General features: G+C 37.3%; 2 protein-coding genes across 6 annotated transcripts in view; both read right to left on the bottom strand.

Moving 5' to 3' along the window:
- LOC142339991 (serine/arginine-rich splicing factor 7-like) overlaps nucleotides 1-17,397 on the bottom strand; it is a 447,863-nt gene that overhangs the window by 231,356 nt on the left and 199,110 nt on the right. The gene's annotated exons all lie outside the window — the stretch shown is intronic.
- LOC142339372 (peripheral plasma membrane protein CASK-like) overlaps nucleotides 1-17,397 on the bottom strand; it is a 178,691-nt gene that overhangs the window by 67,612 nt on the left and 93,682 nt on the right. Inside the window, exon 1 of one of the 4 annotated variants that reach the window (XM_075389376.1) lies at nucleotides 13,737-14,650. The exons of the other annotated variants lie outside the window; for them this stretch is intronic. The gene's annotated coding sequence lies outside the window, so the exon portion shown is untranslated. Of the gene's footprint in view, nucleotides 1-13,736; nucleotides 14,651-17,397 lie in introns of those variants that run through there. 4 annotated transcript variants of the gene reach the window in all.

Raw genomic sequence — 17,397 nt, 5'->3', positions numbered from 1 at the left:
ACGTATGTCATACGACTCCTCCTCTTCGTGTCAATAAAAGGCCTTGAAGCAGTAACTGCTTCAATATTTGTTCAAGAGCAATTAATTGGTCGTAAACAACATTGCTCCGCTGTCAAAAAGAAAGCGCATTGAAATTGTTGGAGAATTGCCGCAGTTGATTCCAATGACATTGAATCAAAATTGGAACCAAGGGGCCTTTATCAAGCACAATTTTCGCTAACTTATTATACAAAAACCTGTTCGAAACGGTAGAAAAGGATGTTTAGTGGAATACAGCAAAGATTGGGAGACATGGGAGTGCCAAACTGAGACGAACACCTTTGGAGGAGCGTAAGTAATCCAGTGCATAGACGTGATCCACAACCTGCACGTGGTGCCCCCGGGGTAACCGCAGCGAGCTCGGTTAACAGTAGTTAGCTAAGCGGATAGCCTGAACAAGCCAGCTCGGACTCAAAACAATTTTAATTCTGAATTCTATGCCAGTCCGGCATTCATTAGCGCAGGCACGAGCCTGATATGAAGGAGTTGGAGCAAGCATCGAAAAGAACGCTCCGAAGAAGGGAGCAAAAGTGCTGGTTGGTGGTGCCCTGTTAAGAGATGGCTATTGCCGTCATGTCTCACAGACCTCAACTATGGTAATGTCTCTAAAGACCAAAAGATCGTCTGACTGAAAGTCAACAAAATAACGAAATTTAAATCAAGACAAGTAGCTGAAAATTCTCTACCTAGTGAGTTGGCAGGGTTAGTATGGTTGAGATGAGAGAGCTTGTAGCAGCTGTAGTGTTGCAACTGTGACCCCAGTGCTAAACCGATGAAGAGCGACTACATATATGCGGTCTAGACAACTCATGTTCTGCTCTGTCCCGAAAGATGGCTTTAAGGATACGTGAGGCTTAACTCAGCTCCTTAAAGAGTTAGGACAACAGGGGGTCTTCGCACCTATGCTCTCGTCTCCATGGCTTGGGATTTCTTGCTCATAGGGTCTGATGACTATATACCCAAGGCTAAATCGACCATTTTTTAAATGAGAGGTATATGGCTTTAGAAAGTGAGTAAACTCTAAAACAAACATAAAGCAACTAACCTCCGGAAAATTCCTCTCAAATGGCAGGCGGCGCAATTCACTTCAGGGGCGGTAGCCTAGAAAAATTTTTGTTTATCGGTGCAAAATATCAGTTTAAGTTGGGTTTCAAACTGGACCTCCTAAGACCGATTCCATGAACTCGACGGAGGTATTAACCTCTCGGCTGCCAGGTCCTCAAATTAAAAACTCTAGCAATTGGTGTCGTTTGAACAACAAACATTATTTCGGAGTTAGAGCAATTGACATCACTCAAAAATCACACGAAGAAGTCATTGATTGGTAAGTCACAGGCAAAAGATTTGCATAAAAAAATACACATACGTTAACAGCAATGGCTTCTCATTTGAGAGCAATTAAATCCAGTTAATCACCATAACTACCTATCGGTTCGCAAAATTACCTCTGTTGCCAACAAAAAGGCGCGTATATTTCGGCTGAAAATCTGCAGCTCAGAAAAACTTGTCCAAAAAATAGCAAATGGAGATCCGAGCAAAACGGATTAGAATCAGACAAATTGAACGTAGCCGGCAAATTTCTGAAAAATAGCCGCCGCTGAAACGAATGATGCACATCGGGATTGAGATAGAAAAAAAAGGAGACAAAAGTAGTAAAAAAGAGACAAGTAAGTCGGAAGTCAAACGAGAAAATCAAGACTTATGTAAAACAAAAAACGTTAACAGAAGGTAAAGCGAAAAACAACATAGCAGGACAAGTCCTCGCGTACAATTCAAAGAATTTTCATTGACTAACCAAAAGATTCTACCTTCAAAGGACTATGAATAAGTTGGGAAAACGATTTCCAAAAAAAAATCAGATAAAAAACAGAAAATCAAACAAAATGCCACAAGTGAACAAAAAACCACCAGCAAGAAAGAGAAATTTGGTTCAATAAAAAAACTAGGCCTAGCAAGACCTATGAATGGATTGGGAAAACCATTCAGAAAAAATCCGATTCAAAAAGTCGAAAAAACAAAACAAAATCAAAGTGAAATGGCCGCATGTGAACAAAACACCACTATCGAGAAAGCGAATTTTTGTTCAAACACCGTTTTCTCACTCTACTTTAAAAATAGAGCAAAAAAATTCACGCCGCAAAAGCACTCGCTTTTTCGCTCCACTTCCTGTTTCGGCGTGACCAAAATCCCTACTCCAATTTGACTTGAAAAATCATGAAAATGTGCGAACAGATCTTAAAAAAAAGACAGCGCCCCAATACAATTCATTTTTTTGAATTGTGAAAAAAGGAGAGCGCCTAAATAAAAGCCGTGAGAGGCTGACGGTGGCAATTAATAACCAACAAGAGTCGGGCGAATTGTTCTAACAACTGGCAAACGGTTGGCTTCGTCATTAGCTAGCAACGGTTTAGGGAGGCTAGGTTCAGCTTAATTGAGGGAGTGTGGGATGAGCGTGGTCGCTAAGGGTGCAAAAACGGTCAAGTGCAAAAACGGTCAAGTGAAAATTGTTCATAAAAAATACTCGCACGTTTACAATAATCCGTTCAAACTTCGTTTGAGAACAATGAACCATATCGGGCTAACGTCGGACGAATTTCTCTTGAACGACTGTGCTCAATACTGCCCCCTGCTTCACCAACAAGACGGGGTATGAATGCCGCTTGTCTTAACGGGGTGGGGCAAAAACTTCACAGTGGCATGAAATGATGCTATCAATACGATATTATAGATGATAAAAAATACCGAAATTGAATTAGTACAGCCAATCCCGGCGCTCTTTTATTTAACTTTGTTTTTTTTTGTAGTAAATTCATTAAAAGTAAATTTATTCCAATTGAGTCCAGCTGCTTAGAATTGTGAAAGAGCCATTTAGACCACGCAACCTCAAAAAGTGAATACGCAAAAGTCAATAGAGAGGTCAAGACGGTTAAGCAACAGTTTCGCTTAAATACGAGAAACCCACACAACTACAATAGTTGCTTCAAACTTTCGTTGGGAGCAATTAAAAGAAAAACAAAAAATGATTTGAAAAGCACAACTGTCAGGGTCGCTTCAAAACTTCAAGAACTCACACGAATAATCACGTTACAAGACCAACAGTACATATGACTCCAGTGATCGCAAAATATGCGACTCAAAATATCTGTTTCACAGAGATCTGTGGCATCCAAAGCGATTGAGGAGGTTCTTCAAATAATGAATGTTACTTGGCGTAATAGCTAAAATAGGTGGCGGTCAAGCAAGCCGATAGGCAAGCAAGCCGAATTTCGAAAATGATGTCAAGTAAGCCGAAAAATTTTCGGATACCCGTATTTTAAGTTGCCCCTGGCGGGCCGGTTGGCGCGCTTCGCCGCGATAACCGACCCGCTATTTCCGGATTACATCCCACAGCGGATGAGAGGCATGGCCATGGACAGCGGTCTGCTGAAGCCCGTACCCCCTAGATGTCTAAAAATAGACGCATTTTTGTTTCTTTGGTGCATTGGAATACATTATGCACTATAATACTACGCTAAGTATTGATTGTAACAGCTGACAATGTATTGTTTCTGATAGATTACATAACTATTACATAACTTTCGGCTTGCTTTTCTGTCGGCTTGCTTGCCTATCGGCTTACTTTGCATTCGCCGCTAAAATAGCTTTGAAAAGTCGGGTCAAACAGTTACCAGCAACTACAACGTCATTTTTCTATAAATAAGTGTGCCAAAAGGCATTTAAAAAACGAATTCTCTTGCTTGAAGATCAGAAAATAATAAGCCAAAAAAATGATAACTGAAGTCGGAAATGAAATTTTTATTCTCATTCGTTTTGCACAGTACACCCAATAGATAAAGCTAACGTGAAGTGCAGAAGACCAACTCAAAGTCCTAGTGGTCTTCAGAAGCCATTTGATACAATTAAAAAGCTACGTTTGACGCTGCTTTGGCGATAAACTGCCTCCAATTACCAAGCAAACGATTTCAGTTAACAGAAGCGAAAGAGATTAAAATAATCCACTCCGAAATGATCAAAGGATCTCAACCATTCAAGTGAAAAAATGGTGAAAATCAAAAGCTTGACACGAAATTCGAACTCCTGAACTTTTAGATTTTCACTATCTCTTGAAAACAGAGGCATTTTATAAACAACAAGCTTTTCCTCCAAAAAATTTGCAATGATGGCTTCCTAATCGAAAGCTCGTGGACAGTGTTGTCTTTAAATAAATAAATTTCAATTAGCTGGTAATCAATCATAAAATCCGCCCATCCAAATCTTGCGACGAAAACACCGAAAACTTCAGCTGAATGCAAACTTAATAAATCAAAGCCTAAAGTGCTGTATACTTTAGCGAATCAGGAATGATAGTTTGTTGTGTACAGTATTGTTTCTGGCAGACCGTCAAAACAGAAGGCAATAGAGGGCACAATATATAAACAAGGGACAACAGCAAGTGGATTGAATGAGGCTAAAACAAGCAAAGGTGTTCTGAATTACCACGGTGGACACTACAATCCCAACTAAATGGTCAGGTCCGGACTCGCTCTTAATCCCAATTGTTTCCAAATCTGGCAACAACAAACAAATGGTGACAAGGAAGGGGCCATAAGTTGGACACGAGGGAGAGGACATAGCAACAACAGCTAACACATTGCAAAACTACTACAGCTAAAAGCTTTCGTGATCAACAAGACTTTTAACTGAATATTATTCCGGTGGAGACCATTTGATCAACGTAATTGTTACAATGGACTCAACAAACATTTTCAAACCGAAAACACGGAAAGCCGAAATTCTTCGGTCAATAGTCGTTAATTATCGTGACAGCTTCGATATTCCAGATTTTTAGCGTTCAAACTATTTGAATTTGAGGCAAACGACTCGATAAATTGGGCTTTTGCTGCTATTCCACTTCTGCAACTGGTGTCATTCGGTAATTACTTAATTCCGTTTCGCTCTTCGGCCGTTACAATAACCAACCGTATCTGAATAGTTTGTTTGTTCTATTTATCCACTCCTAAGCACCTCCAGCCCCTACAGATTACTATAGTCAACTGGCAGCTAAGCCCAGGCGGTCGAATTGGGTTAAATGGAAACGGAAATGGGATCAATTGTACAGGGAGAGGGAGGGGGGGGGGGGGGTATTTAGTTTAAAATTGCCAGCACAAAATAACCCGACACAACACATGCTTCAAACCACAAGTGCGCACTCCCAGACAGATAAACAACAGTGTCAATTAGCCTATAAATATTAACCCCAAGTAACGGCAAATCCCTTTCAAAGGCTTAACAAGCAATTCTAATATACCATATTCAAACCACGTAAGCCGCAAATTTTCCTTAACTAGTTTTACAACAGATGATAAAAGTTTCAGAAATGATCATAAAAGAGAAAGAGCACAAAATCATATAACGTGAATTAGACCCAAAAGACACTTGCTCAAATCTAAGATGCTAAAAAAATTCTAGATGAAAGCAAACTCAATCTCTGCAATTCAAGAGATTGGTTTAAGGAGTTTCAATAGACAGAAAAGTAGCAGGAATTAAATTCATTTTTTATTAGATTATTTAAAGAAAACCCAACCTTCACAAAATTCTAGTACGTAACATTCACCGAGTTTAAAAAGTCGATAGGTAAAATTCACTTAAGGTTATGAAATGATTATTTATTAAGAAAAGCTTAAGACATAAACTATCGGTTTAGGGACCAGTTGGCGTTTGGGGAATGATAGACAGTAACTAGCACAGCACAATCGACAATAGCCTCATTCATAACCCATTAGGATAGCCTATCTGGAGAACAAGTGGAGGACCCTGTGTGAAACCCAATACTACCTCTCTATTCCCACTCAGACACAGACCAGAGCAAAACTTGAGACACTCAACAGAAGAAACGGAGCGACCATTGAGAATAGAGAATGTAAATAGAAACTATACAAGTGACTGCATTCTCAGACAAAGCTCCAGTCTAATTATCTATTCATAGTTCATGTATGTTTATGTGTGAACACTGCTTAAAAGAGGAAATATCCCTAAGAACCACCATTTTAATCCCATGAATGCAATCTCATATTGAGGTTACATGCCAAATTAATCCTGAAGACAATCACTGCATTAAACATTAATCAGTCTGAATTGCACGCGAAAAAAAGCTGATCTAGAAATGCACAATAAAAATTTATTATTTAGTTGCTCACTAAATATCTTTTTTCAATCCAATCAATGTATTTACAAAGGTTATACAAAAACCACTCTTTGAGAGTGGACTATTGCTGCCCAGACTATTTCTACTCGATGCAACAAATTTATTGTGTAAGATCTGAGAGACAACTTAGATCACAAGGCAAACTACCATTTAAATAGAAAATCCAATTGAATCATGAGGACTGGTAATGATCGACAATCACAAACAATTTAGCATTAGCAAGCGACTTTCAATCAACTTGAAAAACAATTTTTGGCGAAATCGTAGGCAAAAAATTAGTTTAACGACTTTTAAATCGGTTTAAATTTGAATTGGCCGAAATCTCAGCAATGGAAAAGGAAAATGTCAGCATTCCTCGACATAATACATCAATGTATTAATGCAATTGACAAGCAAAACCTTAATGTATGTCTGAAAGCATTTATGATAACTATGAAAACTAAAATATTTATTTAAATCCTGTCGTAACAAGAAAAATTTCAGCGCATAAGACAAAAACAAATACGAAGTCGTTGAGAAGCCATCCAAAAATGAAGAACATATTTTAAGGCTAAGACAAAATCTTAAGGATAAGACAGAGAAAACTCACAGTGAAACCGCTAAATCTTGTATTATTACAAACATCTGGTAATATATCTGCAAAAATAGCCAAAATAACCAACATCGACAAAAACTGATAAGCTCAAAAACTGACCGTGCTAAAAGTTGTCACAAAAATGCACTAAAAAATTCAGAATTCCGCAATAAACACTGCTAACCATTAGAAAAAATTGGCAAAGCAAGACACAGAATTTCTTAGAAACGGAACAGAAATATAAAAAAGTAGATTTTTTGTTTTGGCGTATGTGAAAATCTATTACCAAAAAAGAAAAGAAAATAAAACTCAAGGCAAAATTGTTCATTACTAGCGCGAGCACCACAAAATTTTGTAAAAAAACATCAGTCATTTCAGACACTGGAGATCAGACAGATTGCAACAGATTGTAATACTAGTTCCAACAAACTCGACGAACTGAAATATAGAAAACAAAAAAATAACAGGAAACAAAAAATGAAAGAAAAAACTACCGAAAAAGGCTTTTTTACGATTAATAAAAGCACAGAAAAAAATATACAAATTATGGCGACTACATATCTCAAATATGAGCGAAACAGGTGTCAAATGTTAGAATGAAGAGTTTACGGGAGTAGCGTAAATTTAATTGTTCAGCATTCTACGTTCTGTAAAACTGTAGCCATCTTCATGCAAAAATAATAAACCAGTAAAAACAGAAACCAAAGAGTCAACCATTGAAAAATTAACAAAAAGGGATTAGTGCATGAACAATTTTATAAAACAGGAACACTTCACCTCAAAAACGTAGAGTCATTATCAAAGAGTGTAATGAGGCTGACGAGGGTGAAGGAGGTCTAAGAAACTCCCTTCACACCATGAATGTATGTCTCCAAAGCAGTTTCGGTGAATCCTAAACTTATAATGTATGTGGCGTAAGGCTCTAAGATAATTTAAAGCCCTCTGGGCGTAAACTGTTTATGCAGTTTTTTTAGGGCGAAAAATAGAAAGGGTTAAAAATCAATATAGCGAAAAAACGCATGACCACAGCAGTAATACAATTGCTACAAAGTTCGCTTGAGAGCAATTAAACAGTTAGGGTCGGTCGGTTCAAAACAAAAAAACATACCCGTCAGATTGCCGGAAAATAGCCGCCATTGATTCCAATAAGCCTGATTGGGATTGAAAGAATAGATATTTAAAAAAAAAGATTTTTGTACAAAAACATTTTTAAGTCCAATTTATTTTGATGGCATTTCGTAGTTGAACATACTTCTGTTTCTCAGAGAGAGGCTACAGGGGCTACTATCAATACCAATAAGCATTAGAGAGAGGTAACTAATACTTATAGGAACGACGTTCAAATAGCGGGCATCTAAAATTGGATGCATTGGAAAATCTTAAACATTTTTGTGTTCGACGAAGTAAAAAAAAAACATAGCCGGAAGAATTCCGGAAACGACTCAAAGGAGAAAATTGCCCATACTTATGACTAAACAAATAGAACAACTTTTGTGAACCCTGAACCTCCACAAATGCAATAAGAAATTTAAGGAAAAATAGCATTCGGAACGGCATTCGAAAACAAATTGAACAAAAAAAACTAGAAAAACTTAATGAGCTGTTTTTAATAGTACAAGGAAACGTAAAGCCGAATAAAGTTCCTTTGCAGTTAGAGCAATGAAAAGCTCACAAAACAATGGGCAAGTCATAATAGGTTAAGAAACTTGTCTAAGATTGAAAAAAAAGGAAAAACTGCATAAAAAAAAGAGAAATGTAAAATTTCTCAATTTTTCTGTCAATTTTCATTTAAAAAAATGATTTTTACCAAAAGAACATTAGTCAATTGTTATCTGAGCATTCTTTAAGTAACAAGCTTATATTAAAATCCCACTTGAAGCATTAAAACAAAAAACAGGCAAAAAATCATTAAATTTCGTCTAAAAATCAGCAAAAATGATCAAAAACCTCCAAATTAGCATTTTACTCAAATTAACAATTTGAAACCTTCAATTCCTATCAAAACAAGCCTAAAACTAATACAATATCATAACCAAACCTCAACCATCAAAAGTTGCAAAAAACTGCTTTTAAAAGCCGCACGTGAACAAAAAAATTTCGCTCGCTTAGTCGTAAAAAATAGGAGCGCTATAATAGCCTGCTGAGAAGATGAGGGAGTCTATTAATAACTTAAATCAATTTGAGCTCTTACACTAGCTTCGGTGGTCAGAAAAATTCAGAAACTAAATGAGCTATAAGAGAACTGCACTGCAATTTTAAGCTTTAGTTCGCGGCTAGATTGTTCTGTTCCTTCTGAGGAAGTCAAATCAGTCCCACACAAAATCACATTATTAAAAGACAAACAGGGCAGGTTACCTCACTAATCGAAACATATGCAACTCAATATAGCTGTCCCCGCATAGATCTGTGGTATCCAATGTGATTGAGAAAGTTCTTCAAAATGGGAATGTTAGAAGGCAGAATACTTAAAATAGCTAAAGAAGTGGGGCCAATTAGCAAACATGCCCGGCATAGTACCAAAAAATAGCCACCATTGATTCCCATAACACCGCTTGGCATTGAAGGAACAGAAAACAATGAAAATGATTGTTGTAAAAAAAACATTTCTTAAGTGCGAAAACTTTTGATTGGAATTCGCATTTACTCCTGCTTCTTAATGAGAGGATACAGAGGCAAGTATCAATGAACAAAAGCATTAGAGATGTCATCTAAGACTTATAATCATAAGGTTCAAGTAGCGGGCATCTATAATAATGCTTTATGGGTTTATCCCTTTTCTAATTGGATGTCGTTTGTCAATAATTATTCTATTCATTGTAGATTGCTTTGCTGAGCAACTGCTGTTTAAACGTCATTTGAGAAAATTTAGCGAACAATGAAACTAACTTAGAGAAAAAAAACTTCATGCAAAATATCTAAAAGAGGCGGCTAAATGAGTTAAAGCGAAACAAACTTTTAAGTAAAAATACCAGACAAGTCCTGCAATACGGTCAAAAAAATGAATTTAAAACTTGCCACAAAAGTATTTGACCAGCATATCAATTGAACAATGCCAACCAAAAAACAAACAGTCTCAAAAGTTGAGAAACCAAGGTAATCAAAAAAACTAATCAAAACAATCATTCTTAATACTCTAGAAACTTTTACCCTGAAGGCGAAATTTGATCCATTTGAGTATTTCCATTCAACCACGCACACGGATTGGAAGCGGTTTATCGGCCACTAAAGATAAAAACTGGACAGGTAATTGTCATAATTCTCGAGTTTTTATCTTTAGTAGCCAATAATACCTTTAAAAAAAATGAAAATTTCAAAAAAATTAAAATTCTAATTTTCTCAAATTACTATGATCGAAACCATTTTTTTGTTTCTCGAACCTGTCCAGTCGCTCATCTGCAAGACATAAAAAACAGTTTCACCGATAAACTCAGAAAAGGACAAAAATATAAAAAATTGTCTCGAGAAACTATACAAAAGCGCAAGTTTAACTGATCAATAAGATGCAAAAATTTTAAATTATATCAAAACATGCAACAAATTGTGATAATCTAACGTTGAACGACCTTCCATTGCCCCTAGAAATTCTGCACTAACTTATTATCAAACCCTAGAGGAATTTCCCTGGCCCATGGCTTGAGAAACTCACAAATAACAAAAACTTCAAAATCTTCAAAGTTTATCAAACCATTGCTAAAATTAGCGACAATAAAAACCATTCCGTTGCCCCTAGAAGTCATGCAGTAACCTGTCGTGGAGTTCCCTGAACCCTTGAGGACGTTCCCTGTCCAATAAAGCAGGAGAAACTAAAAAATGACCAATTTCCTAAAACTTGAGAAAACCTACAAGGCTTATCAAAAAATTGCTAAAAATTGTGATATTAAAATGTTAAAAACCCTTGCCACTAAAAACTACGCAGTAACATATTTTTGTGCCCTACAGGAGGCTCACTGGCCCCTGTGCCTGGAGAAATTCGAAAGTGTGCACTTGAATTTGGGCCTCTAAAAACAATTCTAGATTGCATAGGCTCTTTATGAATGTACGTCAATTAAAGACCAATTTAACAAAAAACGCAGAGGACAATTTCACCTTGAATTTAAGCGTTCACATTACCTTTACCTCGCAGCACTTGAAGGATACTGAAACCAGCAATGGGCCTCTAATTAAACTTAATGCGCACTGGGCGTTACCTGTTTATCCCATTTTGAAAGATCAAAGTCAAAAACATCTTACAAAAAAGACAGAGCACAAATACAACACAAATTTATTGGATTGTAAAAATAGGAGCAATATGATAGCCAGTTCAGAAGATTAGGGCGGCAATTTTCTGAAAATAATTGTGCCATGCAGCATTTAAAAACAATGTCTCTTGCTTAAAATATCAAAAACCCAGAAAAAAGTGAGAACCCACAAAATGATAGCAACTGGAGTCAAAATTTTTTCTCACTCTTTTCGCATGACACAAATAAACTAACAACAATACAACCAATCTACATTGCTAAGGTGAAGCTCAAAAGGCCAAGTTGAAAAGCTACATTGAACTGCTGTTATGGCGATAACCTGCCTCCAAATTGAGAGCAAATGACTTCAAATGGCTTTGGCAAAAGCCAGCTGGCACAAAAGCCAGAAAGAATATTAGCATTACGGGTGAGAAGACTGGAGGGAGATTGTAGTGCCATGAGGGTAGCATGCCGAGAGCTGGATGAGCGTGGGGTTCAAATCGTCAAGTGGAGGATCCTATATGGGGGAGTGTTGAGGGGTGACAGAGGATCTCAAACATTAAGGAACGCCCTTTACATCATGAATTTGCATCCTCAAAACAATTTTGGCGAATAGAATACTTCGATACTAGAGACTAGTGAACCAAAAGTCACAAAGAGAACTTAATGCCCTCCGCACGTAACCTATTTATCCCGTTTTTGTGGACAAAAGTCCAAATCGTGAGACGAAAAATCGGTCAAGCAAAGAATTGCATAACAAGCAGACCACAGGATTAAAATTAACTAAACTGTTAAGCAATTGTTTCACAAATGCGTCTGCAATGTTGGCAAATAAGATCAGCCAATCCAACTAAGCAAAAGAGTCTACCGTTGGTCAAAATGCTATCACATCGTACGCGTGGGGCTGACTTTGGTTCAAGCAATCTTTAGCCTAGATATTCTGGATTAACATGGGCAGAGAAAGGTGGGAGCAAGATGGGGGTTGGTATGGGAAGCGTTGACGAGAGAGGAGTTCAACTCACAGGTGAACGGGTGAGTATCCGAGGGAGGTGAGTGGGGGACTGAGGGTGAGTCAAACTTTAAATATTAAGAACTGCACTTCACGAAATGAAATTGTCTGAAATGAAACAGCTTGCTTAGCCAATTAATACTCTCCTGGGTTCACCTGCATATCCTGTTTTTGAGGAAGAAAAATCAAAGTCGGACGAAAAGTCGTTCACGCATAAAAAAGCTACCAGGGGACTAATATAACTTTTACAAATTTCATTGGAGAGCAATTAACAAATTTTGAGAGGCCGAAGCGGCTATCAAAAACATAACCGACTAACATCGGGCGAATTGCTCTCAAAGGACCGGCGAGCGATTCGCTCAGTCAGTAGCTAGCCACGGTATAATGATGCTAGCTGCACTGAAGGGGCGTGAGGCGATGGCAGCGGGGAGGGGAACAGTGAGGGAGGGGCAAAGGTGGGAGGGCGGTTTTGGCTGCACGGGGCCCTTACGAGGATGTGCAGGGGTGGGGATTTGGGGCGGGGGGTGAAGTGAGAGGGGGCCTGATGTTGGGGGGGGGTCAACCTCTTAAAACCGCCCTTCACACCATAAGTATAAGTCTCCAAAACAGTTTCCTGGAAACTAGTGAGCTGAAAGGCTCTAAGCGCATTTAATACCCGCTCGGCGCTACTTGTTTATCCCATTTTTAAAGAAGAAAAGTCAAATGGGTCAGACGAAAAATCGGTCAAGCGAAAAAACGCAAAAAAAAAGACGGAAAGGACTAATATAATTGCTACAAACGTCATTTGAGAGCAATTAATATAAACCGACAAACAATTTTTATCGGCGCAACAAGGAGAGAATCGCACCTCTGACCTCCCGCAGAATAGCATTAAGCACTCGTTTATCAGTCCCTTGTATTGGCTTATCTTACAGTCCTTTTAGTTTTAGCGACAGACTTCACTTTTAATTAAGAGCAACTTAGGTCACGGAAACTTCCTTAAATTTCGTTCGACTTTTAAGAGAGTTGCAAATAAAGATCGTACTACAGCACAAAAACCATAGAATTGTTTATTATGATATCAAGAGCTCATAAATCTGGTGCTTTAAAACAGCAAAAAATAGCAGCTTAGACGAGAAGATGTAAATAGATAATAAAATTTTTCAAAAAAACCTGTTTTTCTGTTTGACGCATTAAAATAGAAAGTTTTCATGAATCGCAATTCCTTACAACCGGTATAACATTTATAACAAACCTGTAAATCTATTTCCATGGCATATAGTTCTCGTGGAGCGTGGTGACCTTTTAAGCTTTTTTCAAATTTGAGATAGCATTGTTAACAAAGGTGTCTGAAAATTGCGTAAATTCGGGAAACTTTCAGAGCTGACCTTTTGTCCCTTATCAACAATCCTAAAGCTTAACCTTAGAAAGCTACCATAAAGAAACAGAAAAAATAAAAACTAGAAAACCACGAAAAATAAAAAGCAAAAAACGCTAAGAAAAAATCTCGAATGCAAACGGAAATAATTTTGGCCAATAGCTTTTAGGAACAATCTAGAAAACTCAGATTAGAAACATTAGCGATATATTTTCATTTAAAAAAGCTTAGATGAAGAAAATACTACGCCGAGAGATTTCACAAGAACAATATACTTATAAAATATTAACGATTCTGTCATAAATGTGTTGCGAAAAAAATCATTTTGTTTTTTTTCTGCAGGTAAACAAACTAACAAACAACGAGCAGTGCATAATAAATTTTGGGTAAAAGATGGCCATAAAAACATCTAAATCCATCCAATCTGAATCCGATAAAACACATCACTTAGATCTTCATGCCAAATGTTTTCAAAGAAAATAGCGATATACTTTCATATTAAAAAAGTAATGCGGTATCGTTAAGTACCAAGGCTAAAAAATTTTTTCCTCCAAATCATAAACAATATTATTGACAAACAGAAATTTTAATTGATTCTCGCAAGAGTGAGGTTGAAAGTGCCGTTGTAAGTTTGAAATAATAACAATAACAACATGAATATAGTTGAAGCATAGTTGAACATGATGCGGAAATATCTCTATGTCCGATATGGAGAAAGTAGCCAATATAAGCATATGAAATTATGCCACTTGGAATATTGGATAAATGTTTAATGAGGGATAATATATGTTGGAATGGTTTTATGGTGATGTTATGTTGTGCTGCACAGAATGCTGAAATAGTCAATGACACAAAAGTAGAGCAGAGCACAAACAAAACCAAAGATCGAACCAACTTGTTTCGCTTCTGTTTTTCTATTCACTCCACTCCGTTCGTTCCGTTCGCTTTTAGTCCTGCAGTAGCAGTACAATACATGCGCGGCTGTTGTTGGTGCTTGACTGGTTGAATGCACGTTTGAAAGCTGTGAGCGAGCGGCTATTGTGGTGGGAAAGGGAAAGCAAATAAAGAGTAAAATAGATGAACATTAATATGTCGTCCGTCGCTTAACAACTCAATTTAGACTTCTAATAGAGAAGGTTGGTTTGGTGGCTGACTGGTTGCAGGCACAAAACACAACTACCACCAACTCACTCCTCGTGACCTTGTGCTGCAAATTTAAATCTACCACGCTCATTTCCCCCCTTCTGCTCAATTCGCCCATGAATATGTTTTTACATGCACGGACGGGGGAGGAGAATGTTTTCACAGATGAGATAACATTTGAGTGTTATTTACATTGAGACAAAAAGACGTCCAGTGGATAATTGGTGGTAAATTTAGTGTTGAAAATTTGAGAGCGCAGCGAACTGGATGGAAGGGGTATGAATAAATTATGCCTGGGAATGGTTTCAGAGCTGTCTGCGAGGGGTACGAAGAAAAGGACGATAGAGGGAAAGAAAGAGACAGTGAGAGTGGGAAGAAAGCGTGGAATGCATTGGGGAAGATTGAGCTTCACTATCGGGACTGGATTGCATTTCTAGAGGAGAGAGGAGAGCATTCAATAATTCATCAAGACAACAGGAAGAATCCAGATATCACTACTTATCACTGCCATTTAGCTGCTCAACCACAAAAACGTCAACTATAGCACAACACTACACACAACACCAACGCCCCTCCCCTCTACCAGCCTCGCCTAAACCTTCCCCTGCATTTACTCAACCATTAAGAGACACTAACTACATCAACAACAGCAGCCGCCATAATAAACACAAACGCCTATTTTAACACACAAACACACGCAAATAAAGGAACGTCAATAGAGCCGCCAAATTACTAGTTTATTTGCTCAGTCACGCTCCCATTTTCTTCAGGACAGTTGTAAAAACCAAAATAGCCTGATAAAAATTTCCTGATAAAGCAAATATGAAGAAGCCGAAAAGAGTAATAAATAATCGCTTAACCTGGTAGAGCAGGATGTCATTGTGACTAGTAGCTAAAAGTAGCAGACAGGAACTAATAATCAAACTGATTGGTAGCGCGCGTCCACTTTGATTCAGTATATTGCGGGCGACGCTACTAATGTGAAATCATTTGATACACTCAGCATTAGCAACCAAAAAACTATACATGCTTTATTCTGTACAAGGGAGCTTCATAAAAGACAATTTCTTGACCGGGTGACCAAACTTACAAAAGTTGCACTTCAATCGATGAAATTATGCCTTTTCCGTAGTTTTATGCGAACATTGCTTATTTAATAAAAACGATGAGCGCATTGTCAAAAATCACAACTAAAATTAAAGTTAATCGTGATTAAGGACTGATCAGTAGTTAGTACAAACTCTTTGAAGGTCCATAAGTGTTTGATTACCGTTTCATTTGAACTTTGAACGTAACGATGATTTAACGTTTTTGAGATATTTCCGTTATTCTTAAGGAAGCGCTAACACGTTCATTTAAATGCACGCTTTTGCTCAAACTAGCTTAAAGTGAAATTGAAGAAAAATGAGGACGTAATTCTTTGAATATTTCTTCGGAAAACACATCAAAAGTGGTTGGATCTTACGATACGCTCTCTCAAAAAATATGTTCCTTGATCATACTTTGTTTTAAAATGGAGTGAACACAAGAGTTTTTTGAGCTTGTAAAACTGGCATAAGCGAAGGTTATCAGCTACTTCCTTAGACTAGCAACCCATAATTGACTACAGACTTCGCATATGTTTTTATTACAATTCGCAAGTTACAAACAAACCTGTGAATGTAGCATTTCAAAACTAAATCTTTGTCACATTTCATTCTTAGATATTTCTAACGCATCAACAAAATCCATATCTTAATTCAGAAAACTCAGAACTTTTCTACTAAAGCTTATTATCTTACTTTTTTTGGATTCCTTAGATAGTTCATAACAGTTTTTAGAGAGTTGTACAGTGATTTGATACATTTGAGCTTTGTTATTTAATAGTTTTTGTAAACATCCGTCGTTTTATCAGTTTCTCCAATTTCTTATGAAGAAAAGTCAAATTGGCCAGACGACAAAAACCATCAAATGGAACGTTGCAAAAAAAGACCGATAGGACCCAAATAATCGTTATATCTCAGATTGGGAGCAGCTTTAATTACAACTGCCAGAGAAAATTTGGTCAAATTAAAAGCTTAAAATGTCATTAACAGAAATGAAAAGGTCAAATCACATCATTTTAGCGAAAGTACAAAAATTATTCAAATATTCGGGGAGATTTCCGGAAAACAACGCCCATTGATAAATAGACCGATTGCGAAAAAAGCCAACATTGATTTCCATAAATCACAGCCAACATATTGATTCCGGTTGGGATTGGAAGCACAGAAAAAAGGAAAAACTTAATTGTTGTACAAAAAAAAAACATTTTTAAGTGGCGAACTTTTTTTAATTCATTCGTTGCTAGACATAGTTTTTTTTTCGTAACGACAGGACACAGGGATTAGTACCAATAAAAAAGCATTAGAGATGGTAACTAACACATATAAAAAAGAAAGTTCAAGTAGCGGGCATCTAAAAGTGGGCTTTATGGGCTTACTCCATTTTTATTTTTGATTTCGCTTTCATGACTCGAAATAGTTTAATTTGATAACTTAGCTCAGCAACCGCTGTTAAAATCACGTTGAGTAGGATGAGCGAAGTGTGAAACATTTCACATAAAATATTGAACAATCAGTGAACTTTAGTAAAGCGAATTAAAAGAAAAACATTGCAGGACAAGTCCTGTATTACAATCCAAACAACTGAATTCAATAATGACCAGAACCTGAAATATTTTCCAGCAACATCAAAATATGACAGTGGACAACGCACATGATCATATAGGCTTAAAAAATGAAATTTAAAACATAGCCGGCAGATTGCCGGAAAATAGCCGCCATTGACGCGCTTGATGCACATTGGGATTGCAACAGAGAAAAAGAGAGATTTTTGCACAATCGGAAAGTGTTC

This window comes from Convolutriloba macropyga, chromosome 5, assembly GCF_964194025.1.
Source record: "Convolutriloba macropyga chromosome 5, txConMacr16.3, whole genome shotgun sequence".
Classification (NCBI taxonomy): Eukaryota; Metazoa; Xenacoelomorpha; order Acoela; family Convolutidae; genus Convolutriloba; species Convolutriloba macropyga.
The sequence above is the reverse complement of the archived record's forward strand: the minus strand, read 5'-3'. Positions and strand labels throughout refer to the sequence as shown.